This window comes from Chiloscyllium plagiosum, unplaced genomic scaffold, assembly GCF_037043375.1.
Source record: "Chiloscyllium plagiosum isolate Xiang-an unplaced genomic scaffold, Cpla_swu_hap1 HiC_scaffold_18, whole genome shotgun sequence".
Taxonomy (NCBI): Eukaryota; Metazoa; Chordata; class Chondrichthyes; order Orectolobiformes; family Hemiscylliidae; genus Chiloscyllium; species Chiloscyllium plagiosum.
In genome coordinates, this window is record NW_028270156.1 from 105,766,304 (window position 1) to 105,790,425 (window position 24,122).

Sequence of the window (24,122 nt, forward strand, 5' to 3'; positions counted from 1 at the left end):
GTGTCAGACTGGGTTGGGGAGGCAGCGGTGTTAGACGGTGTTGGGGGAAGGGGAGGTGTGTGACGGGTATGGGGTGGGGCCGGTGTTGGACGGGGTTGGGGAGACAGCGGTGTTTGGCAGTGTTGCAGGAAGGGTTGGTGTGGGAAGGGATTGTGGATGGGATGGAATGGGACGAGTTTGGGGGAGGGGGTGTTGTGGGTCTGGGTTGGGGAGGGGGCGATGTTATGCAGGGTTGGGGGTGGGGTGGTGTTGGACAATGTTGGGGTGGGGCGGTGTTGGACGGCGTTCGGGAGGGGGACTTGTTGGACTAGTTTGGGGGAAGGTGCGGTGTTGAACGGGGTTTGGGAGTGGCTGGTGTTGGACGGGGTTGGGTGGAAGGGGAGGTGTTGGATGGGTTTGGGAATGGAGCAGTGTTGAACGGGGTTCTGGAGGGGTCAGTGTTGGACCGGTTTAGGGGACAGGACGGTGTTGGACTGGGTTTGGGAGGGGGTGGTGTGGGAAGGGCTTGAAGGTGGGAGCGGTGTTGGATGGTGTTGGGGGAGGGGTTACTGTGGGACGGGTTTGGGGAGGGGGTGGTGTGGGACGGGTTGGAGGAGGGGGTGTTGTGGGATTGGGTTGGGGAGGAGTCGGTGAAGGACGGGGTTGGGGAGGCGGTGCGGTGTTGGGGAGGATGCGGTGTGGGATGTGTTTAGGGGAGGGGGCGGTGTCGGACGGGTTTGGGGAGGCGGCGGTGTTGGGCGGTGTTGGCGGGAGTGGTTGTTGTGGGACGGGATTCGGGGAGGGGCGTTGTGCGACAGGGTTGGGGAGGGTCAGTGTCGGACTGGATTGGGGAGGCGGCGGTGTTGGACGGTGTTGGGTCGGGGGAGGTGTGGGATGTGTTTGGGGGAGTTGTGGTGCCGGACGCGGTTGGGGGTGGAGGCGGTGTTGGACGGGGTTTTGGAGGGGCCTGTGTTGGACGAGGTTGGGGAGGGGGAGGTGTTGGAAGGGGTTGGGGAAGGATGCAGTGTTGGGCGATATTGGTGAGAGGCTGGTTTTGGACTGGGTAGGGAAGGGGACAGTGATGGACGGGGTTTGGAAGGGTGTGGTGTGGGACGGAGTTGAAGGTGGGGATGGTGTTGGATGGTGTTGGGGGAGGGGTTGGAGTGGAACGGGTTTGAGGGAGAGGGTGGTGTGGAATGGGTTGGGGAGGGTCAGTGTCAGACTGGGTTGGGGAGGCGGCGTTTTTGGGCGGTGTTGGATAGTGGGGGTGTGGGATGTATTTGGGGGAGGTGGTGGTGTCGGAAGCGGTTGGGGGAGGAGGCGGTGTTGGCCGGGTTGGGGGCGGATGCGGTGTTTGACAGGTTTGGAGAGGGGGTTGGGGAGGTTTTGAACGGGGTTGGGGAGGGGAGATGTTGGACTAGGTTGGGGGAGTGTGCGGTGTTGAACGGGGTTTTGGAGGGGCCGGTGTTGGACGGGGTTAGGGCAGGGGGAGGTGTTGAACGATATTGGTGAGGGGCCGGTTTTGGACGTGTTCGGGGAGGGGGCAGTGATGGACGGGGTTGAGGTTAGGGGGCGGTGTTGGATGAGGTTGGGGGTAGTGGGCGGTGATGGAGGGTGGTGAGGGTAGTGGGCGGTGATGTAGGTTTATGTAGGGCGCGGGGTTGGATGGGGCTGGGTGGTGGGGGAGATTAGATTAGATTACTTACAGTGTGGAAACAGGCCCTTCGGCCCAACAAGTCCACACCGACCCGCCGAAGCGCAACCCACCCATACCCCTACATTTACCCCTTATTACCTAACACTAAGGGCAATTTAGCATGGCCAATTCACCTAACCTGCACATCTTTGGACTGTGGGAGGAAACCGGAGCACCCGGAGGAAACCCACGCAGACACGGGGAGAACGTGCAAACTCCACACAGTCAGTCGCCTGAATCGGGAATTGAACCCGGGTCTCTGGCGCTGTGAGGCAGCAGTGCAAACCACTGTGCCACCGTGCCGCCCACGGTGTTGGGGAGGGGGAGGTGTGGGACGGGTTTGAGGTTTGGGGGCGGTATTGGACGGGGATGGGGGAGGAGGCGGTGTTGGATGGGATTGGGGAGTTGGCGGTGTCAGACGGGGTTCGAGAGGCGGCGGTATTGGGCGGTGTTGCGGGAGATGTTGGCGTGGGAAGGGTTTGGGAAGGGGTTGGTGTAGGACGGGATTGGGGAGGGGGTGTTGTGAGACAGGGTTGGGGAGGGGGCGATGTTGTACGGGGTTGGGGTGGATCGGTGTTGGATAGTGTTGGGGTGGGAGCGGGGTTGGATGGCGTTGGGGAGGGGGACGTGTTGGACGAGGTTGGGGGAGGGTGCGGTATTCAACGGGTTTTGGGAGGGATCCGGTGTTGGACGGGGTTTGGGGAGGGTGCAGTGTTTGACGGGGTCCGAGAGGGGTCAGTGTTGGACTGGTTTGGGGGGAGGGGGTGGTGTTGGACTGGGTTGGGCGAGGTGGCACTGTTGGACGGGGTATGGAGGGGGTGGTGTGGGACGGGATTGAATGTGGGGGCAGTATTGGATGGTGTTTTGGAGGGGTTAGTGTGGGACGGATTTGGGCGAGGGTGTGGTGTCAGACGGGTTTGGGGGAGAGGGTGTTCTAGGACATGGCTGTGGAGGGGGCAGTGTTGGACGGGGTTGGGGAGGCTTCACGGTGTTGGGGAGGATGCGGTGTGGGACGGGTTTGGGGAGGCGGCGGTGTTGGGGAGGGGTTGGTGTGTGACGGGTTTGGGGAGGGAATGGTGTGGGACGAATTTGGGGGAGGGGTGTTGTGGGAAAGGGTTGGGGAGAGGCGGTTTTGGACGGAGTTGGGTAGGGGGTGGTTTTATACGGGGTTGGGGAGCGGGCGGTGTTGGACGAGGTTGGGGCGGGGGAGGTGTCGGACGGGCTGGAGGAGGGGGCAGTATTGGACGGGGTTGGGAAGGGGTCGGTGTTGGACGGGCTTGGAGGGAGGGAGCGGTGCTGGGCGGGGATTGAGAGGGGCTGGTGTGGGATGGAGTTGAAGGTGGGGGCGGGGGCAGTGATGGACAGGGTTGGTATGAGGGGTCGGTGTTGGACGGGGTTGGGACGGGGCCGTGATGGACGGGGTTGAGTGAGGGTGCGGTGTTGGACATGTTTGGGGAGGGGGTGGTTTTGGACGGGGTTAGGGAGGGGGTGGGTGTTGGACAGGGTTTCTGTAGCGGTGGAGTTGGACGGTGTTGGGGAGGGGGCGGTTGTGAACGGGCCTGGGGGAGTGAGTAGTGTTGGATGGTGTTGGTGGAGGGGGCGGTGTTGGACAGGGTTGTGGAAGGGGGCGGTGTTGGACGGGTTTCGGGGAGGGGCAGTGTTGGAGGCGGTTGGGGAGGGGGCGGTGATTAACGGTTTTGGGGATGGGGCATTGTTTGATGTGATTGGGGGGTGGGAGCGGTGTTGGACCAGGTTGGGGGAGGTGACAGAGTTAGATGGGGTTTGGGAGGGGGCAGTGTTGGACTGGGTTGGTGGAGGGAGTGGTGTTGGATGGGATTCGGGAGGGGACGGTGTTGGACAGTGTTGGGGAGGTGGCGGTTTTGGATGGGGTTGGGGGCGGTGTTTGACGGGGTTGTGCGAGGGGGCAGTGTTGGATGGGTTTGGGGGAAGGGGCAGTGTTAGACCGGGTTTGGAAGGTGGCGGTGTTTGACGTGGTTGGGGGAGGGGGCGGTTTTGGACGGGTTTGGGGAGGGAGCAGTGTTGGACGGGGATGGAGAGGGGGCAGTGTTGGACGGGGTTGGGGAGCGGGTGGTGTTTAAAGGGGTTCAAGGGAGGGGGCAATTTTGGACGTTTTTGGGGTGGGGGCAGTGTTGGACGGGGATGGGGAGGGGACAGTGTTGGATGGTGTTGGGGAGCGGGTGGTGTTTAAAGGGGTTCAAGGGAGGGGGCAATTTTGGACGTTTTTGGGGAGGGGGCAGTGTTGGACGGGGATGGGGAGGGGACAGTGTTGGACGGGGTTGGGGAGCGGGTGGTGTTTAAAGGGGTTCAAGGGAGGGGGCAATTTTGGACGTTTTTGGGGAGGGGGCAGTGTTGGACGGGGTTCTGTGGGAGGGTGCGGTGTTGTATGGCTTTGGGGAGGGGGTGGTTTTCGACGGGGTAGGGGAGGGTGTGGTGTTGGACGGAGTTGGTGAAGCGGTGGTGCTGGATGGTGTTGGTGGAGGGGTTGGTGTTGGACATGATTTGGGACGGCATTGTGGGAGGTGCGGTGTCGGACGTGATTGGGGGGGGCGGTGTCGGACGGCGTTGGGGAGGCGGCGGTGTTGGGCGGTGTTGGAGGAGGGGGTGGTGTCGGACGGGGTTGGAGGCGCAGAGATGTTTGATGGTGTTGGGGAGGGGGAGGGGTGGGACGGCTTTGGGGGAGGGAGCGGTGTTGGACAGGGTTGGGGAGGTGGCACTGTTGGACGGGGATGGGGAGGGGGCCGTGTTGGACAGGGTTGGTGCGGGGGTGGTAATTGAAGGGGTTCACGGGAGGGGGCAATGTTGGACGGGTTGAGGGAGGGGGCGGTTTTAAACCGTGCTTGGGTAGTGGGAGGTGTTGGATGGTGTTGGTGGAGGGGGCGGTGTTGGACGGAGCTGGGGGAGGGGGCGGTGTTGGACAGAGCTGGGGGAGGGGGCGGTGTTGGACGGGGTTGGGGATGGGGCGGTGTTGGATGTTGTTGGGAATGAGGGCCGTGTTTGACGGGGTTGGGCGAGGGGGCAGTGTTGGACGGTGTTGGGGGGGAGGGAGCGGTGTTGGACGGGTTTGGAGAGGGGGCGGTGTTGGACGGGGTTGGGGCAGGGAGCGGTGTTGGACTGGGGTGGGGAGGGGGCGGCTTTGAACGCTGCTGGGGGAGTGGGCGGTGTTAGATGGTGTTAGTGGAGGGAGCAGTGTTGGATGGGGTTAGGGAGGGGTGGTTTTGAACGTGTCTTGGGGAGTGGGCGGTGTTGGACGGGGTTGGGGGAGGGGGCGGCGTTGGGCGTGGTTGGAGAGGGGGCGGTGTTTGAAGGTGTTCACGTGAGGGGGCAGTGTTGGACGTTGATGGGAAGGGGGCAGTGTTAGATGGGGTTGGGGAGGGGCTGGTGTTGGACGGGCTTGGTGAAGTGGCGGTGTTGGACGGTGTTGGTGGAGGAGTCGGTGTTGGATATGGTTTGGGGAGGGGGCTGTGTTGCAATTGGTTGGGGGATGGGGCGGTGTTGGACGGGGTTGGGGAGGGGGCGGTGTTTGACGGTGTTGGGAGGGGGCGGTGATTGACGTGGCAAGTGGGAGGGGGCAGTGTTGGATGTGGTTGTGGGAGGGTGCGGTGTTGGACTGGGTTGGGAAGGGAGTGGTGTTGGACGGGGTTCGGGATGGGGCCAGTGTTTGATGGGGTTGGAGTGAGGGGGCAATGTTGGACGGGTTGGGGGAGGGGGCGGTTTTAAACGGTGCTGGGGGAGTTGGATGGTGTTGGTGGAAGGGGCGGTGTTGGACGGAGCTGGGGAGGGGGCGGTGTTCGATGGGGTTGGGGAGGGGGCCGTGTTTGACGGGGTTGGACGAGGGAGCAGTGTTGGACGGTGTTGGGGGGACGGAGCGGTGTTGGACGGGTTTGGAGAGGGGGCGGTGTTGGATGGGGTTGCGGGAGAGGGCGGTGTTGGACGGGGTTGGGGAGGGGGCGGCTTTGAACGCGGCTCGGGGAGTGGGCGGTGTTGGATGGTGTTAGTGGAGGGAGCAGTGTTCGACGGGGTTGGGGGAGGGGGCGGTGTTGGGCGTGGTTGGAGAGGGGGCGGTGCTGGATGGGGTTGGGCAGAGGGTGGTGTTTGTAGGTGTTCATGGGAGGGGGCAATGTTGGATGGGGTTAGTAGAGGGCAGTGTTAGACGGTGATGGGGGAGGGGGCAGTGTTAGATGGGGTTGGGGAGGGGGCGGTGTTGGACGGGGCTGTGGAAGGGTGCGATGCTGGACAGGTTTGCGGAGGATGTGTTTTTTGACGGGGTTGGTGAGGGGGCTGTGTTGGACGGTGTTGGTGGAGTCGGTGTTGGATATGGTTCGGGTAGGGAGCGGTGTTGGACGGGGTTGGGGGATGGGCCGGTGTTGGACGGGATTGCGGAGGGGGCGGTGTGTGTCGGTGTTGGGGAGGGGGCGGTGATTGACGTGGCAAGTGGGAGGGGGCAATATTGGATGTGATTGTGGGAGGGGGCGGTGTTGGATGAGTTGGGTAGGGGGGAAATTTGGACGGGTTGGGGAGGGGCGGCAGTGAGGCTCAGGCTGGGGGAGGTGTGTGGACTGTTATGAATGTCAGGCTGTGGGCGAAGTTGGACGGCGATGAGGATCAGGCATTGGCCGGTGTGTGGACGGCGGTGAGGGTCCGGCTGGGGGCTGTTTGTGGACGGCGGTGATGGTCAGATGGGGTGGTAAGTGTCAGGCTCGGGGTGGTGAGAGTCAGGCTGGTGGCGGAGTGTGGACGGCGTTGATGGCCAGGCTTGAGGCAGGGCGGTGAGGGTCAGTCATGGGGCAGTGTGTGAACGATGGTGAGGGTGAGCTGGGGATGGTGTTAAACGGAGGTGAGCGTCAGGCTGGGGGCAGAGATGTTCAGGCTGTGGGCGATGTGTCAGGGTGGTGAGGATCAGTCTGGGGGCGGTGTGTGGACGGCGGTGAGGGTGAGCTTGGGATGGTGTTAAACGGAGGTGAGGGTCAGGGTGGGGACGGCGTGTGGATGGCCGGGAGAGTCAGGCTGGGGGTTGGTGTGTCGGTGGTGAGGTTCAGGCTGGGGGCGGTGTGTGAGCAATGGTGAGGGTCAGGCTGAGGGCGATGTGTGGATGGCTGTGAGAGTCAGGCTGGGGGTTGGTGTGTGAGCAGGCAGTGAGTGTCAGGTTGGGGGCAGTGTGTCAGTGCAGTGAGGGTCAGGCTGGGGGCGGTGTGTGGTCGGCAGTGAGGGTCAGGCTGGGGGCAGTATGTGTGATGCGGTGAGGTTCAGGCTGAGGGTGGTGTGTTGGGGTGGGACGGTTTAGGCTGGGGGGGGTGTGTCAGGGGCAGCAAGGGTCAGGCTGGTGGCAGTGTGTGGACAGCGGTGATTGTCAGGCTGGGAACGGTGTGTGGGCGGAGTTGAGGGTCAGGCTGGGGGCGGCGGATCGGGGCTTTGTGGGTCGGGCTGGGGGTGTTGTGTCGGGATAGTGCGGGTCTGGCTGGGGGCGGAGTGTGGATGGAAGTGAGGGTCAGGCTGTGGGCGGTGTGTGGGCGGTGGAGAGAGTCAGGCTGGTAGCGGTGTGTGGGCAGCCATGAGGGTCATGCTGGGAACCACGTTGGACGGCAGTGAGGGTCAGGCTGTGGGGCGGGGTGTGGACGGCGGAGGGGATCAGGCTGTGGGCGGTGTGTGGATGGCAGTGAGGTTCAGGCTGGGCCAGTTTTGGACGGTGGTGAGGGTCAGGCTGGGGTCGGTGTATGGACGGTGGAGTGGGTCAGTCTGGGGATGATGTGTCGACAGTGGTGAAAGTCAGGCCGAGGGTGGTGTGTGGGCGGTGGTGAGGGTCAGGATGGGGGCGGTGTATGGGCATCAGTGAGGGCCAGGCTGGGGGCAGTATGTGGACGATGGTGAGTGGATGGCAGTGAGTGTCAGGCTGTGGGGCAATGTGTGGGCAACTTTGAGGGTCAGATTTGGAGCGGTGTTGGATGACAGTGAAGGTCAGGCTGGGAGTTGTGTGTGGGCAGCAGTGAGGGTCAGGCTGGCGGTGGTGTGTGGGTGGCAGTGAGGGTCAGGCTGAAGGTGGTGTTGGACAGCAGTGAGGGTCAGGCTGGGGGCTGTGTGTGGTCGGCAGTGAGGGTCAGGCTGGGGGTGGTGTTGAACGGCGGTGAGGGTCAGGCTGGGGTCAATGTTGGACAGTGGTGCGGGTCAGGCAGGGGGCGGTAAGGTCAGGCTGGGTGCGGAGAGGGTCCGACTGGGGGCAGTGAGTCCGGGGTGGTGAGGGTCTGGCTGGGGGTGGTGTGTGGACGATGGTGAGGGTTAGTTTGGGGGCGGTGTGTGGGTGGCAGTGAGGGCCAGTGTGGGGGCGGTGTGTGGATGGCGGTGAGGATCAAACGGGGGACGGTAACTTGGCAGCAGTGAGGGTCAGTCTGGGGGTGGTGTGTGGGTGGCAGTGAGAATCAGCCTGGGTGCAGTGTGTGAATGCCACTGAGGGTCAGGCTGGGAGTGGTGTATGGGCGGCAGTGAGGGTCAGGCTGGGGGCAGTGTTGGATGACAGTGAGGGTCAGGATGAGGGCGGTGTGTTTGCGTCAGTAAGGGCCAGGCTGGGGGCAGTGTGTGGACGATGGTGAGGGTCAGGCTGGGGGCGGTGTGTGGACAGCGGTGAGTGTCAGGCTGTGGGGCAATGTGTGGATGACATTGAGGGTCAGGTTGGGAGCGGTGTTGGATGACGGTGAAGGTCAGGCTGGGGGTGGTGTGTGGGTGGCAGTGAGGGTCAGGCTAGGGGTGGTGTTGGACGGCGGCGAGGGTCAGGCTGGGGGCAACATTGGACGGCGGTGAGGGTCAGGCTGGGGGGTGGTGTGTGGACGGCAGTGAGAGTCTGGCTGGGGTCGGTGTTGGACGTTGGTGAGGGTCAAACTAAGTGCGGTGTGTGCACTGCGGTGAAGGTCAGGTTGGGGGCGGTGTGTGGATGACAGTGAGGGACAGGCTGGGGGTAGTGTGTGGACGGCAGTGAGGGACAGGCTGGGGGCGATGTGTGGATGATGGTGAGGGTTAGTTCGGGGGCGTTGTGTGGGCGGCAGTGAGGGCCAGTCTGGGGGCGGTGTGTGAATAGCAGTGAAGGTCAAACTGGGCACGGTGTGTGGGCAGCGGTGAGTGTCATGCTGGGGTCTGTGTGTGGACGGCGGTGAGGGTCAGGCTGAGGGCAGTGTGGATTCTGGTGAGAGTCAGACTGGGGTGGTGTGTGGACGGTGGTAAGGGTTAGGCTGGGGGTGGTGTGCAGATACTGGTGATGGTTAGGCTGGGGGCGGTGAGTGTCAGGCTGTGGGACAATGTGTGAGCAGCATTCAGGGTCATGCTGGGAGCGGTGTTGGACGACGATGAGGGTCAGGCTGGTGGTGGTGTATAGGAGGCAGTGAGGGTCAGGCTGGGGCCGGTGTGTGGGAGGCAGTGAGGGTGAGGCTGGGGACGGTGTGTGCGCGGGCAATCGTGCTGTGTGCTGCTGCAGTCTCCTGAATGGGGAGCAGACTTTGAAAACTCCGAGCCCAACAGGAAAGGCATTTAATCAATTCACCGAATCATTGATTATCCGAATGTATTAGTGCCCACCAACTCGTTCACATAATTGAGGTTCCTCTGTCGGTGGGAACATGAATTGGAAGGGTTTAGAGGGATATGGGCCAGGTGCTGGCAGGTGGAACTAGAATGGGTAGGGATACCTTGTCCGTATGGACGGGTTGGACCGAAGGGTCTGTTTCTGTGCTGTATATCTCTATGACTCTATGACCTTTCAGCCAATTTTGTATCCAAATCTCCCCATCTCCTTGTATTCTATGGTGATGAACTTGCTAACCCATCTGTTATGTGGTCCCTTGCTGAACGTCTTTCTGAAGTCCAAATTAGTGATTTCCATGCACAAAGCCATGCTGATTATCCCTAATCATTCTTGTCTTTCCACTAACATGTACATCCTGCCCTTTATAAGCCCTTCCAACAACTTACCTTCGACTGACTTCAGGCTCACCAGTCTATAGTTTGCTGGCTTTTCCTTACCACTTTTCTCAAATAAGGGCACCAGTGTTCCAGCAACTAGTCCACAACTAGAGGGCATAGGTTAGGGTGACAGGGTAAAGATATAAAAGAGAACGAAGTGGCAACTTTTTCACGCAGAGGGTGCATGGAATGAGCTGCCAGAGGAAGTGGTGGAGGCAGGTACAATTGCAACATTGAAGAGGCATTTGGATGGATATATGAACAGGAAGGGTTTGGAGGGATATGGGCCGGGTGCTGGCAGGTGGGACTAGATTGGGTTGGGATATCTGGTCAGCATGGATGGGTTGGATGGAAGGGTCTGTTTCCATATTGTACATCTCACTGACTATGACTCTAAATGGCCAGTTTCCACACCACAGTGATTCTACGAGAAACCCATTTGGACAGGTACCTAACAGGAAATGTTTGGATACATGTGGACCAAGGGGAGGCAGGTGAGATTAACTCAGTTTGGAATTATGTTTGACATGGATTGATTGGATCACAGGGTCTGTTTCCATGCTACATAACATTACGACTCTAATTCTTGCTATCTCTGCATTCCTCCCTCTTCACATCTCTCCCTATCTCTGTCACCTCACCCAGCCTCACAACTCTTCCTTATCTTCAAAGTTTGGGAGAAGATTTGTAGCTCGGGTGCTCGTTGTTGTGGTTCTGTTCGCCGAGCTGGGAATTTGTGTTGCAGACGTTTCGTCCCCTGTCTAGGTGACATCCTCAGTGCTTGGGAGCCTCCTGTGAAGCCCTTCTGGGATGTTTCCTCCAGCATTTGTAGTGATTTGTATCTGCCGCTTCCAGTCCTCAGTTCCAGCTGCAACGGACAGGGGACGAAACGTCTTCAACACAAATTTCCAGCTCGACGAACATCTTCCTTATCTCTAATAATTCCTCTCCAGCCTCAGACCCCTCCCTAATTCTAATCCCCTCCAGTCTCTCAAAGCTGTGTTATATGTGCCTTTCTTTGATTTCGGCCTTGAGGATACCCCATTTTTATTTCTCACTTGATGACCGTCCTTTCAGATTCCTGCATCGAGCTCCAGAATTTCCTCCTAAACCTCTCCATCTCGCTTTCCTCCCAAACACAGTGACCAATCATATGTCATCTATTCTACGATCATTTTTTTCTGACCTGGTTTCAAAGGTGGCCGGTCATATTCCTATATTAAGTGTCTTGAGGTTTACAGCACAGAAAAAGGCTCTGTGGGCCATTGAGTCTGTGCCAGTAAAGAAAACTATCACCAAACTATCCTGATCCATTTTCCAATACACTGTCATTTGCACCATCTGTCTTGGTATCACAAGTATGCACCTAAATATGTCTTAAATGCTATTGGGAATTCTGTGTCTCCCACCCTTCCAGACTGTGAGGTTTCATGCAACGGTTGCTCGATGATGACATCACCCACAGGAACACAGAGCAGGAACACAGAGCAGGGGGCATAGCTTTAAATTAAGGTGGGGGGTAGGTATAGGACAGATGTTAGGGGAAGGTTCTTTACTCAGCGAGTTGTGAGTGCATGGAACGCCCTGCCAGTAGCAGTGGTGGACTCTCCCTTATTATGGGCATTTAAGCGGGCATTGGATAGGCATATGGAGGATAGTGGGCTAGTGTAGGTTAGGTGGGCTTGGATCGGCGCAACATTGAGGGCCGAAGGGCCTGTACTGCGCTGTATTCTTCTATGTTCTGTGTTCTATGTTCTAAACCAGAGATCGCCCATACATTGGGAAGGACGGCAGGGTCCCTGATAGGAGGCACAGGGGATTTACCAAGATGATTCAAGGAATGGGAGATTTTAGTTGCGTGTTTTGGATATTTTTTACATTATTCATTGGTATGATATAGTTGTTGCTGATACATTGGTAGATAATATTGATCTACAATAAATGGACTCTCCTTCCCAACCTCTCCCCTTGTCTGGGCTGGGGTAACCTTTAGGTTAAACCACCACCAGTCATCTCTTCCTAATGAGAGAGCAGCCCTATGGTCTGGTAGCTGAAAATGTGTTGCTGGAAAAGCACATCAGGTCAGGCAGCATCCAAGGAACAGGGGAATCGACGTTTCAGGCATAAGCCCTTCATCAGAAAGGGCTTATGCCCGAAACGTAGATTCTCCTGTTCCTTGGATACTGCCTCACCTGCTGTGCTTTTCCAGCAACACGTTTTCATCTCTGATCGCCAGCATCTGCAGTCCTCACTTTCTCCACTATGGTCTGGTAGGACAATACTGACTTTACCTTTGACACAGTGATGTCACTGTACCGCGGGAGTGGAGAGAGGGAATGCTGAGGGTGGTGGATGGGACACCACTCAGGCACAATGCTTTGCCCTGGAGGATGTTCACATTGTTTAATATTGCTGGGAGCTGCACTGATGCAGACAAGTGGAGAATGTTCCACTCAATCCTGATGTGTACCTTACAGAGAGCAAACAGATATTGGGAAATCAGGGGTTTGGAGAAACTGAGATTTTTCTCCTTGTAGCAAAGGAAATTGAGGGGAGCTGTGACAGAGGGGTTTACAAAAGTTACCCGTTATAATAATAAACCTGACACCCAACAGCTCATTATACAAAGATTACAGGACAAAATGAAGCTTTGGGGAGAACTATTGAGAGAATGGGATGATTTAATGGAGAACTTTTATGCAGTAAATGGGATTGAGCTGGAACACAATACTCACGCACAATGTGAATATCCAGGTCATGATGAATTGAGCAATTCTGTCAGGGTTTGGCGTTACAGTTACTGAGATTACCATTTGAATGTCCACCTGTAGTATCCTCTAATACAAGTTATAAAATCTGTCACTGTCAGTTCAGGTTAGAAACTCACACCATCCCCTTCTCCTGGCCCAGGATGACTGTACACGTTACCCCTTGTGGAGGTCAGCAGTTAGTTCAGGGGGGAATCTATGTGGGTTTCTATGAGTTTACAACTTGGGACTTCATGTGACTGAACAGGGCAGATCTTTCATCGATGGGACAGAATGATCCAAGAGTCAGTGAGATGTGGAGAGCAGGATTTCCTTCCTTTTCTTTCCTTCCGTGTTGCCGCTGTGCCTCATCAATGGGGTGTGAAAGGCTCATGCAGCGCGATGGGCAAGTTGCCTCCAATCTGACCAATGGACAGCAAGCTCCTCCTAGTCATCCCATAGAGTCTCACGAAAAACAGAGCAACACTGCACGCTTCCCACTGCCCAGGATTCCCAGTAAACGTTTAGAAGAACTTGTGGGAATCTGTCAGAAAAGTTCTAAGATGGTTGTGAAGAGAGAGAGATGCACAGGAGAAGGAGGCAACAAGTTGCCAGATGGAGTATAATTTGGGAAATTTGGAAGTTGGTCTTGTTGGAGGAGATAATAAAAGAACAGAGTGCTATTTAAATGGTGGAAACTGTAGAAAGCTGCACCACAAAGTGACCAGGGGTAATTGTGCAGGAAACACAGAAAGCTAGCAGAATCTGGGTCAGTCACGGAATCAAGGGTTCTTCTTCAAGTTTAAGGCAACACCGACACGAGTGAGGGGTTTCAGTAACAATGGAGCTGGGGTGAGGTGGATGTAGGATATAGGTAAATTAATATTATTTCTGCAATTATAATTTCTGATACAAGGTAAATGAACTCACACCAGTGTGTAATTGTTTCAGCCAAGAGCTGAGTCATCAAGAATGGAAACGATGTGGAAGAAATATATAATTGTTTTTGTATTAGCTAACATTGTATGTCAGCATGAAACGTGATTGCAAAACAATGGTAGATTTTATGGGCAAATAGATAAGATGTTGTGAGGGGATGCAATCAAGCTAGAAAGACTGTATAAATATTTGGTTTCCCACTTTTACAGAGACACAGGAACAAACCCTAATTAAAGAGGTCATAGAGATCAGAGTGGTCTCGGGAGATGCCCAGATGTAAAGAGTAGATACTGATTAAGAAAGAATATGCCTAACAATGACCTGCAGTGGGATGAGGTCAAACGGCCTTGTGAGGTCAGGAATAAGCATTTTGTCACAGACAAGGCCGGATGAGCAGGAGTGGTGGGATCAGTCTTCAGGAAGTGGAGGATGTAAACGGTGGTGGTGGTGGGGGGGGGGGGGGCAATGAAATATGAAAAACTATGTAGGAGCCAAATTATATAAATATCGAAAGTTTGTTGAATTTGGTGTGTGCATGTCCTCTGCCTTGCCTGGCACTGGACATCACACCCAATTGCAAGTGTAAAAATAAAGGACACTATTGATTCAGATCTTGTCTCAGACTGCAATTATTGAAGTGTGTGAGCTTTGTTTCTCACAGGGAGACAAGCAACGTTTAAGAGAATGGAATTCCTGGTGTTTGTGATTGTGTGGATGTCTGATCAGAAGGTCACCTTGGGGTCAGATATGAGAACAATATTGTAAAGAATGTAGTTCTACCTCAGATGTTTCCCAGTGGGAGGGAGAGGCTCAGCAGTAAGGGAAAGTAATTTGTAATAGCAACTGAAGGCAATGGTTTTAATCATTACAATGTTTCAATGGAGAAAATTGCAGCTAATCGAGTAGTGGGAGCGTGGTAAGCAGTTTAATAACTGAGTAAAAGTGGAGAAATAGAGAGGGATGATGGGGAGGGAGAGCTGGGCAGTGTCAGTGTACATTTTAAACGTAACACGGTGCTTTTGGACAATGTCACCTCCTGGCAGGATGTAGGTGAGAAAAAGGAGGGTCCAAGGTTAGATCCTTAGATTCCCTACTGTGTGGAAACAGTCCCTTCGGCGCAACAAGTCCACAGCGACTCTCGGAAGAGGAATCCATCCGGACCCATTCCCCTACGTTTACCACTGATTGATGCACCTAACACTACCGGCGATTTAGCATGGCCATTTCACCTGATCTGCACACCTTTGGACTGTGGGAGGAAACCAGAGCACCCGGAGGAAACCCACGCAGATACGGGGAGAATGTGCAAACTCCACACAGACAATCGCCCGAGTCTGGAATTGAACCTGGTTCCCTGGTGCTGTGAGACAGCAGTGCCCACCATTGAGCCACCGTGCTGGCCAACCCTTGAGGGACACCACATGCAATGAATTCAGAAAGGAATTCAGAGAGGGTATCACAGCTACAGAAGTTACCATTGTGGAGGAGGGTCTGCCTACTGAGTCAGTATGGGTGGAAATTAGAAACAGTAAGGGAGCAGTCACCTCATTAGGGGTTTACTACAGGCCCCCCAACAGCAGCAGGGAGATTGAAGAAAGCATAGGTCGGCAAATTTTGGGAAAGAGTGAATGTAATAGGGTTGTTGTAATGGGTGACTTTAACTTTCCCAATATTGATTGGAACCTCCTTCGAGCAGTTGGTTTGGAAGGAGCTATTTTTGTAAGGTGTGTTCAGGAGGGTTTCCTAACTCAGCACATTGAAGCGGTCGACGAGGGGAGAGGCCATTTTGATTTTGGTGCTCGGCAATGAACTGAGGCAGGTGTCAGATCTTGCGGTGGGAGAGCATTTTGGTGACAGTGACCACAACTGACTCACATTCTATATAGCCATGGAGAAAGAGAGAAGCAGGCACAATGGGAGGATATTTAATTGGGGAAAAGGAAACTATGATACTATCAGACGTGAGTTGAGAACCATGGACTGGGAGCAATTGTTCCATGGAAAGGCCACTATAGACATGTGGAGACGGTTTAAGGAACAGTTGTTGCGAGTGATGCATAAATATGTCCCTCTGAGACAGGCAAGAAAGGGTAAGATAAAGGAACCTTGGATGTCAAGAGCGGAGGAGCTTCTTTTCGAAAGAAAGAAGGCAGCTTACGTAAGATGGAGGAAGCAAGGGCCTTGCTCAGCTCTAGAGGATTACAGGCAGGTGAGGAAGGATCTCAAAAATGGTCTGAGGAGAGCCAGGAGGAGGCAGGAAAAAGGCTTGACAGGAAGGATTAGGGAGAATCCAAAGGCATTTTACACGTATGTGAGGAGTTAGACAATGATCAAAGAAAGAGTAGGGCCAATCAGGGATAGCATAGGGAACTTGTGTGTAGAGTCTGAGGAGGCAGGGGAACCCCCTAAATGAGTTTTTTGCTTCTGTCTTTACTAAGAAAAAGGGCCTTGTAGTGAATGAAACCATTGAGGAGCAGGTAAGCCTGCTGGAACGGATAGAGATTGAGGAAGCTGATGTGCTGAACATTTTGACAAACATTAAGATTGACAAGTCGCCAGGGCCAGACCAGATTTGTCCTCGGCTGCTATGGGAAGCGAGAAATGTGATTGCTTCGCTGCTTGCGAAGATCCTTACATCCTCGCTCTCCATTGGAGTCGTACCTGAGGACTGGAGGGAGGCAAATGTAATTCCTCTCTTCAAGAAAGGAAATAGGGAAATCCCTGGCAATTACAGACCAGACTCTCTCACGTCTGTCGTCTATAAGGAGTTAGAATGGATTCTGTGGGACAGGATTTAGGACCATCTGGAAGAGCATGGCTTTATTAAATGCAGTCAACATGACTTTGTGAGGAGCAGGTCATGCCTCACAAACCTTACTGAGTTATTTGAGGATGTTACTAGGCAAGGTGATGAGGCTCGAGCAGTGGATGTTCTGTCTGTGGACTTCAGTAAGTCATTTGATAAGTTTCCCCATGGTAGGCTCGTGCAGAAGGTTAGGAGAAATGGGATACAGGGAAACTTAGCTGTCTGGATACAGAATTGGCTGGGCAACAAAAGACAGCGAGTGATATTAGAAGGAAAATATTCTGCCTGGAAGTCAGTAGTGAGTGGTGTTCCACAGGGCTCTGTCCTTGGGCCTCTACTGTTTGTAATTTTATAAATGACTTGGATGAGGGGATAGAAGGATGGGTCAGCCAGTGTGCAGACAACACAAAGGTTGGAGATGTCATTGACAGTATAGAGGTATGTTGTTGGCTGCAGCGGGATATTGAAAGGATGGAAAGATGGGCTGAGAGGTGGCAGATGGAGTTCAACCTAGATAAATGCGAGGTGATGCATTTTGGAAGGTGAAAGTTGAAAGCTGAGTACAGGATTAAAGACAGGATTATTGACAGTGTGGAGGAACAGAGGGATCTTGGTGTGAAAATACATAGATCCTTTAAAATGGCTACCCAAGTGGACAGGGTTTTTAAGAAAGCATATGTTGTTTTGGCTTTCATTAACAGGAGTATTGTGTTTAAGAGTCGTGAGATCTTGATGCAGATCTATAAAACTTTGGTTATAGTTTGGAATATACACTTGGAATACTGTGTCCAGTTCTGGTCGCCCTATTATAGGAAAGATATGGATGCTTTGGAGAGGGCTCAGAGGAGGTTTACCAGGATGCTGCCTGGAATGGAGGGCTTATCAAACAAAGAGGTTGACTGAGCTCGGACTTCTTTCAGTGGAAAAAAGAAGGAAGACAGGGGACCTAATTGAGGTGTACAAGATAATGAGAGGCATAGATAGAGTTGATAGCCAGAGACTTTTTTCCCAGAGCAGAAATTATTAACACGTGGGGTCATAGGTTTAAGCTATTTGGCGGAAAGTATAGAGGAGATGTCAGAGGCGGGTTCTATACGCAGAGAGTTGCGAGAGCATGGAATGCGTTACAAGCAGCAGTTGTGGAAGCAAGGTCATTGGGGATATTTAAGAGACTGCTGGACATGCATATGGTCACAGACATTTGAATGTTCATACATTAGGTTTACCTTACATGAGGATCAATTGTCAGCACAACATCTTGGCTGAAGGGCCTGTTCTGTGCTGTACTATTCTATGTCCTACGTTGTATGTTCTATGAAGTGTATCTGTACCTTTCAACCATCTGCACCCTGTCCTGACAGATAGTGCTCCCTCAATACCTTAGAAACCATCCCCTCAGTATGTTTATCACCAAAACACATCGACAGAACATTCATGCCCTCAACACTTCAGAAAGCAAATCTGTTGCCCTCTTGGACCGTGTTCATCCCCAAACCTGTTCTCACTGTGATGACCCACAGCCACCCCCAAGATTGGAGCCCAGGGCCCAGAACATTATTTGAGTCTCTGGATTTATCATAGATTCCCTGAGATGTGGAAGCAGGCCATTCGGCCTATCAGGTTCACACTGACCCTCGGCAGAGCATCCTATTCCCCACCCTACCCCCATTCCTGGATCCCTTCATTTCCTCTGGCTAACCCACCTAGCCTGCACATCTATGGACAGTGGGAGGGAACTGAAGCACCCAGAGTCTCACACGGGGAGAATGTGCCAACTCCACACAGACAGTCGCCCGAGGCTGGAATCGAACCCGGCTGGGGTGAGGCAACACTGCGCCCCCGTGACAATCCCACCATCTCCTCCCCGTTGATGACAGTTTGATGTTTGTACCCGGGGAATATCTAACTTGTCTAGCGTTTATTTAAGAAACATTAGGGACAAGGGCAATGCCTCCACAAGCTCAAGATGTTTGATCCCCCACAAAAAATATTTATATCAATATCAAAAAGAGACTTTATTCACAAAAAAAACTTTACGTGCAAACATAGTCACTAAAGTTCGGTTTGGTACAGTCTTTACAACAAGTCTTTGTCATGACATATATACTCCCCTTGGCTGATTAACTGAAATGTTAGGTCTGAGCTGCTCCTTCTGAATTAACATCACAAAGTTAAATTGAGAAGGACCTTGTGAAATTCCTGTGTTCTGTGTCTGTTCTCCCATGTACCCCGCCCTCCGAATACAATACCTTACACAGCCTTAAACCTGCTTGTTAGCTTTCAGCAGAAGCAGCCTCAGAGCATTGAACACAGACTGAATTACTCAGTGACACTTGGATCAGGTCAGATCGAATTCTCAAGCAAACAGATGGCTGGGGATATTCAGTAGCAATGGTGAAGAGAGAGACGAACAATTCACATTTCAAGTGACCATTCCTCAAAACGGTCTGTTCTGAAGGAACTTTCCCGCAGAAATCACTGGATTGAAAGGTGAACTTTGTCTGTCCTTTTCTCCCTCTCCCTTCAGAGATGCTGCCGGACATGCTTAGCTTCTTCAGCAATCTCTGTATTGATGTTTCAGGTCTCCAACGCGTCCGTACAGATTGATTTTAGTGTTAAATTCTCAAGCTTGCTTTGTTCAAGAGATTGAATCCCTCTGCTACAAGTGGGGGTCAGTTACCACAGCTAACAGGTTCGTGATGCCAACATTGTTGGCACAATCTCTATCATGTCTGAAATTACAATGAAGGCCCCAGCTTCTCAACCTCGCCCCTCACCTGAGGTGTGTGACCGACCAGTCTATTCTCCCTGACAAGACAGCAGCTCTCGGGTCCTCCTGGTCGATATTAAATTCCCAATTTTTAAAAAAAAACGCACTGCAGTAAGACAGCTCTTTACATGGTTCATGTCAAAATCCCGGAATCTCCTCGCTTCCATCACTGTGGGACACCCAAGGACTGCAGCAGGCGAGTACAGCTCACCCCCATCTTCCAGGCAACTATTAGAGGGTGTGGGAATCACATGCAAGCCAAATTTGAAAATAAGTTTTATTACAGGGTCACTGTGGATGGTCACTAAGACTGTTTCTTTACCTGTGTTGAAATCAGCATAATGGAGAATCAAAGGGTGGGTTGAAAATGACAATGATAGTATTTCGCAGGTTGGTGTTTATTAGGGTTTGTATCGACAGTATGAATGTTTGAGCACGTATTCAAGGGCATGCAGGTAGCTGCTAGAGGAAGTGATGGGGGCTGGTATAATTGCGACATGGAAAAGAAATCAGGAAGGGTTTAGAGGGACATCAGCCATGTGCTAGCAAATGGAACGAAATTAGATGAGAATACCTGGTTGGTATGGACGAGTTGGACAGGAGGGTCCATTTCCAAGCTCTGCACCTCTGTGACTCTGTGCCTCTGAATAGTCTATTGCAGAGAGTTTCAGACAGGGTTTGGTTTGTGTGTCTCTCTCATGCTTCCTCAGAATCTGAAAACCCCTATGTCCCCAAATTTCCACAAGACTCTAAGAAATAGAAAAAAGAGGGTCAGTACTGAGGGAGTGCTGCACTGTCGGAGGATCAACACTGAGGGTGTGCTGCACTGTCAGAGGGTCAGTACTGAGGGAGTGCTGCACTGTCAGAGGGTCAGTACTGAGGGAGTTCTGCACTGTCAGATGGTCAGTACTGAGGCACTGCTGGACTGTCAGAGGTGCAGGACCGAGACAGACGGTTAGTACTGAGGGAGTGCTACACTGTCAATGGGTCAGTGCTGAGGGGAGTGCTAAACTGTCAATTGGTCAGTACTGAGGGAGTGCTGCACTGTCAGAGGGTCAGTTCTGATGGAGTGCTGTACTGTCAGAGGATTTGTCCTGAGATTGGGTCACACTGTCGGAGGGTCAGTACAGGGCCATTTCCACACTGTCAGAGAGTCAGTACTGAGTGAGTGCATCACTATCAGAGGATCAGTGTGGAGCGAGTGCTGTATTGTCAGAGGATCAGTGTGGAGGGTGTGCTGTGTTGTCAGAGGATCAGTGTGGAGGGAGTGCAGCATTGACAGAGGGTCAGTGTGGAGGGTGTGCAGCATTGTAAGAGGGTCAGTATGGAGGGAGTGCAGCATTGTCAGAGGGTCAGGACGGAGGTATTGCAGCATTGTCAGAGAGTCAGGACGGAGGGATTGCTGTGCAGTGAGAGGGTCAGTAATGATGAAGTGCGCACTCTCTGAGGGTCAGTACTAATGGATGGGCCATGCTGTCAGAGTGTCGCAATGTGAGAGGATTGCTACTGAGGGAGCGCTGCACAGTGAAAGGGTTAGAACTGAGGGAGCACCACACTCCGAGGGGTTAGTACTGAGGGATCACCAAGCTGTGAGGTTTCAGTACTGAGGGAGCACCACACTATGTGTCGGACAGTCAGTACTGAGCGACTGCTGCATTGCCAGAGGATCAGGACTGAGAGAGTGATGTACTGTCAAAAGGTCATTACTGAGGGAGCGCTACACGGTCAGTGTGTCAGTTCTGAGGGAGTGTTGTTTCAGAGGGTCAGTACTGAGGGACTGCTACACTGCCAAAGAATCAGTACTGAGACATTGCTGGACTATCAGAAGTGCAGGAATGAGGCAGTGCCGCTCTGTCAGAGTGTCAGTACTGAAGGAGTTCTGCTCTGTCGGAGGGTCAATACTGAGGGAATGCCGCGTTATCGGAGGGTCACTACCGAGGGAATGCCACACAGGAGAAATGTCAGTACTGAGTGAATGCTGCACTGTAGAAATGTCAATTCAAATAGAGTGCTGCAGAGTCAGAGGGTCAGTACTGAGGGAATGCTGCTGTGTCAGAATATCATTTCTGAGGGTGTGCTGCAGTGTCAAAGGAGCAGTGTTGAGGGAGCGCTGCACGGTCAGAGGGTCAGTACTAATGGAGTGCCATACTGTCAGATGGTCAGTACTGAGGGAGTGCTGCACTGTCAGCGCATCAGTCTGGGAGATACCTGCACTGTAAGAGAGTCAGTACTGAGTGAGTGCCACACGATCAGATAGGCTGAATGGCCTAATTTCTGCTCCCATGTTTTGTAGTCTAAGAAGAATATCTGAAAGTGTTCAGTACATGTCTGCCTCTGTGTCCTTCTTACCCTGCTCAGAATGATTCCCACGTCCAGATTCAATATTCAAACAGACCATCTTCATTTGGTTCTTGAACCTGAAGAGGTTCCACCCTCTTTTCACAGGGATCGAGTTTTCGTTTCACGTGACTGACCTGTCAGCTCAAAGGGAGATTTTCATGCTGCAGGTCTGAGGTTTATACATCAGCTTCTGTGTGCTCATCCCAAGTGAATCCCACTGCTCCACACTCAGCACAGTCGTGTGTTCCTTAAATCTGAGCTTCCCAATGCTAATCCACACCCAGAATGACATCCCACACTCCGCCAAATCATATCGCAGGCTAATTGCCTGGGAGAGAGGAGTGTTAAGAGAGGAAATAAAAATCTGAAAGGACTTTACACTGGCATTAAGGGTGAATTGATAATGAGAGTAAGAGTAGGTTGTGGAACACAGTGAGAATTTGTGCATGGACCCAGAGGCTGTAGTGAATGGATGCATGATGTAAGTAATCATTGGGACAGGGTTGATATGAAATCGTGGAGATGCTCTGTGATACAATTAAATGAATTAGCATATACATGGACAGAGATGGTTCTGAGTGGTCTTCTTACTGTCCTTCTTACAACCCAGTAAATCTCCAAAGATGGTGGAAATATATCTCAGTTTAACGAATGAGGTGATAGAGGAAATAGCAGGTACACTTGCAAATATTTTCAATCCCCTCTGGCCACAGGAGAGGTGTTGTCGGACTGACCATGTGGTACTGTTATTCAAGAAGGAACATGGGATATACCAGGCAGCTACAGGCCAGTCAGGCTAATACCGTGGGTGGGGCGTCTGTTGGAAGCAATTTTTGGAGATAGAATTAATCAGCATTTAAAGAGACTGGAGTTCAGAAAGAACAGTCAGAATGCTTTTGTTCAGGGGAGCTCAGGTCTGACCAATGGGATTGCACTTTTTAAGGAGGTGACCAGGTGTGTAAATGAAGGCAATACTTTTCTGTCGTCTGCTTGGAGGTCAGTAAAGCTTTTATCAGGACTCATACTGGAAACTGATAGTGAATATAAAAACTCAATATGCAAGGAATTTAGCGCAGAATGCTGAGTGGCAGGAAGCAGACAGTGACGGCCCAGTTAGAAATCCCTGTCCGTTCATGTCTCACTGCTGGGGTCTTGCTGATGTGGCTGATAGAAAAGATTTAGATTTGAATGGTCGAGGGTTAATCAATGGGTTCATGAATGATGTGAAGATTGGTGGGGTGAGAAATACTGAGGAGAATAGCCTAAGGTTACAGAAGGATGGAGATGGCCTTGTCAGTTGGACCAATCAGTGACAACGGTTGAGGTGCCTGAAGACTGGAGGGCGATTAATAATGTGTTATTATTGAAGTAAGGCTGCAATGCACAGCCATGGAACTATGGAGCTGTGACCCTGATGGCAGTGGTGGATAAGCTGTTGGAGGGCATTCTGAGAGACAATTTACATGCATTTGGAAAAGCAAGAATTGATTAGGCATGGTCAGCATGGCTTGTGGAAATGGTTTGTCCAATTTGATTGAGTTTTTGATGTGTTGACCGAGAAGATAGATGAGAAGGTTTCACATGGGAGACTGCTTAGTAAAAGGTTAGATGACATGATATCCAAGGAGCGAACACAGCACGGTGCCTAAGTGATTAGCACTGCTTCCTCACAGCACTAAAGATGCAACTTTGATTCCAGCTCCCGGCCACTGTCTGTGTGGTGTTTACACATTCTCCCTGTATCTGTGGGTTTCCTCCGGGTGCTCCGGTTTCCTCCCACAGTCCAAAGATGTGCAGGTTAGGTGGGTGGGCATGGGAAATGCAGAATTACAGGAATAGAATAGAGAGTGTGAGTGTAGGTGGGATGCTTTTCAGACGGTCGGTGCGGACCTGATGGGCCGAATGGCTTGATTTTACACTGTAGGAATTCTACGATTAATCCAGGGACCCAATAATATTCTGAGAAACAGGGCTGCAACCTTGGACTGCGGTGGACGTGGGTCCTTACAGTCTGAAGGGGTTTGTGGATGAACGTCGTGTGAGGGGTGGGCTGGGCTGTGTTCTGAGGTGTTGAGGGTGTGAATGTTTTGTGGAGGTACTGTCTGAGGGACGTTGGGGGTAAACACAATAGAGTAGTGCTTTCTGAGGTATGAGGGAGCACTATCTGGTGGTACAAGGTGCAGAAGGTAGGAAGGTATAGATACACTTCCCTGATCATTTCCTCCGGGTCCGCTAGGCACACTGGTGTCGTAATTTGGGGTGGAGGCCACTTCCATTTTAGAAAATTCAGATCTTTTTAAACAATCAGTGACAAATAGTATCACCATGTGTCTTAAACATGGATTGGAGGAAAACTGTTGTCAATCTATTGTCACTTGTTGCTTGGAGACGCGTTAGAAAAGTAGGCACCCAAACAGAACAACGCTGTCGATGCAAGAAGAAGTGCACAAGAAGATCCAACAAGTCATTTGCAGTTGCTGTCTGTCTCCCTGGAGCAGTCATCATGCGAGATCAGGGTTCAGTCCTAGGAGAAATAATCTCTACATCGAACCTTCCTCCATGTTTGTACAGTAATTGTGGTTGTGTGTGCGTGTGTGTGAGAGAGAGACAGAGAGCAAGTGTGTCCGTGTGTGAGAGAGAGTGCATGTGTGTGTGTATCTCTGTGTGTCTGCATGTGTGTGTGAGAGAGTATGTGTTTGTAGATGTGTCTGTCTGAGTGTGTGTTTGCGTGCGTGTGTGTGAGAGAGAGGAATGTGTGTTTGTGTGAGAGAGTGTGTGTATGTGTTTGAGGGAGTGAGTGCGTGTGTGTTTGAGAGAGTGAGTGTCTGAGAGAGAGAGAGAGAGAGAGAGAGAGAGAGAGAGAGAGAGAGAGAGAGAGAGAAA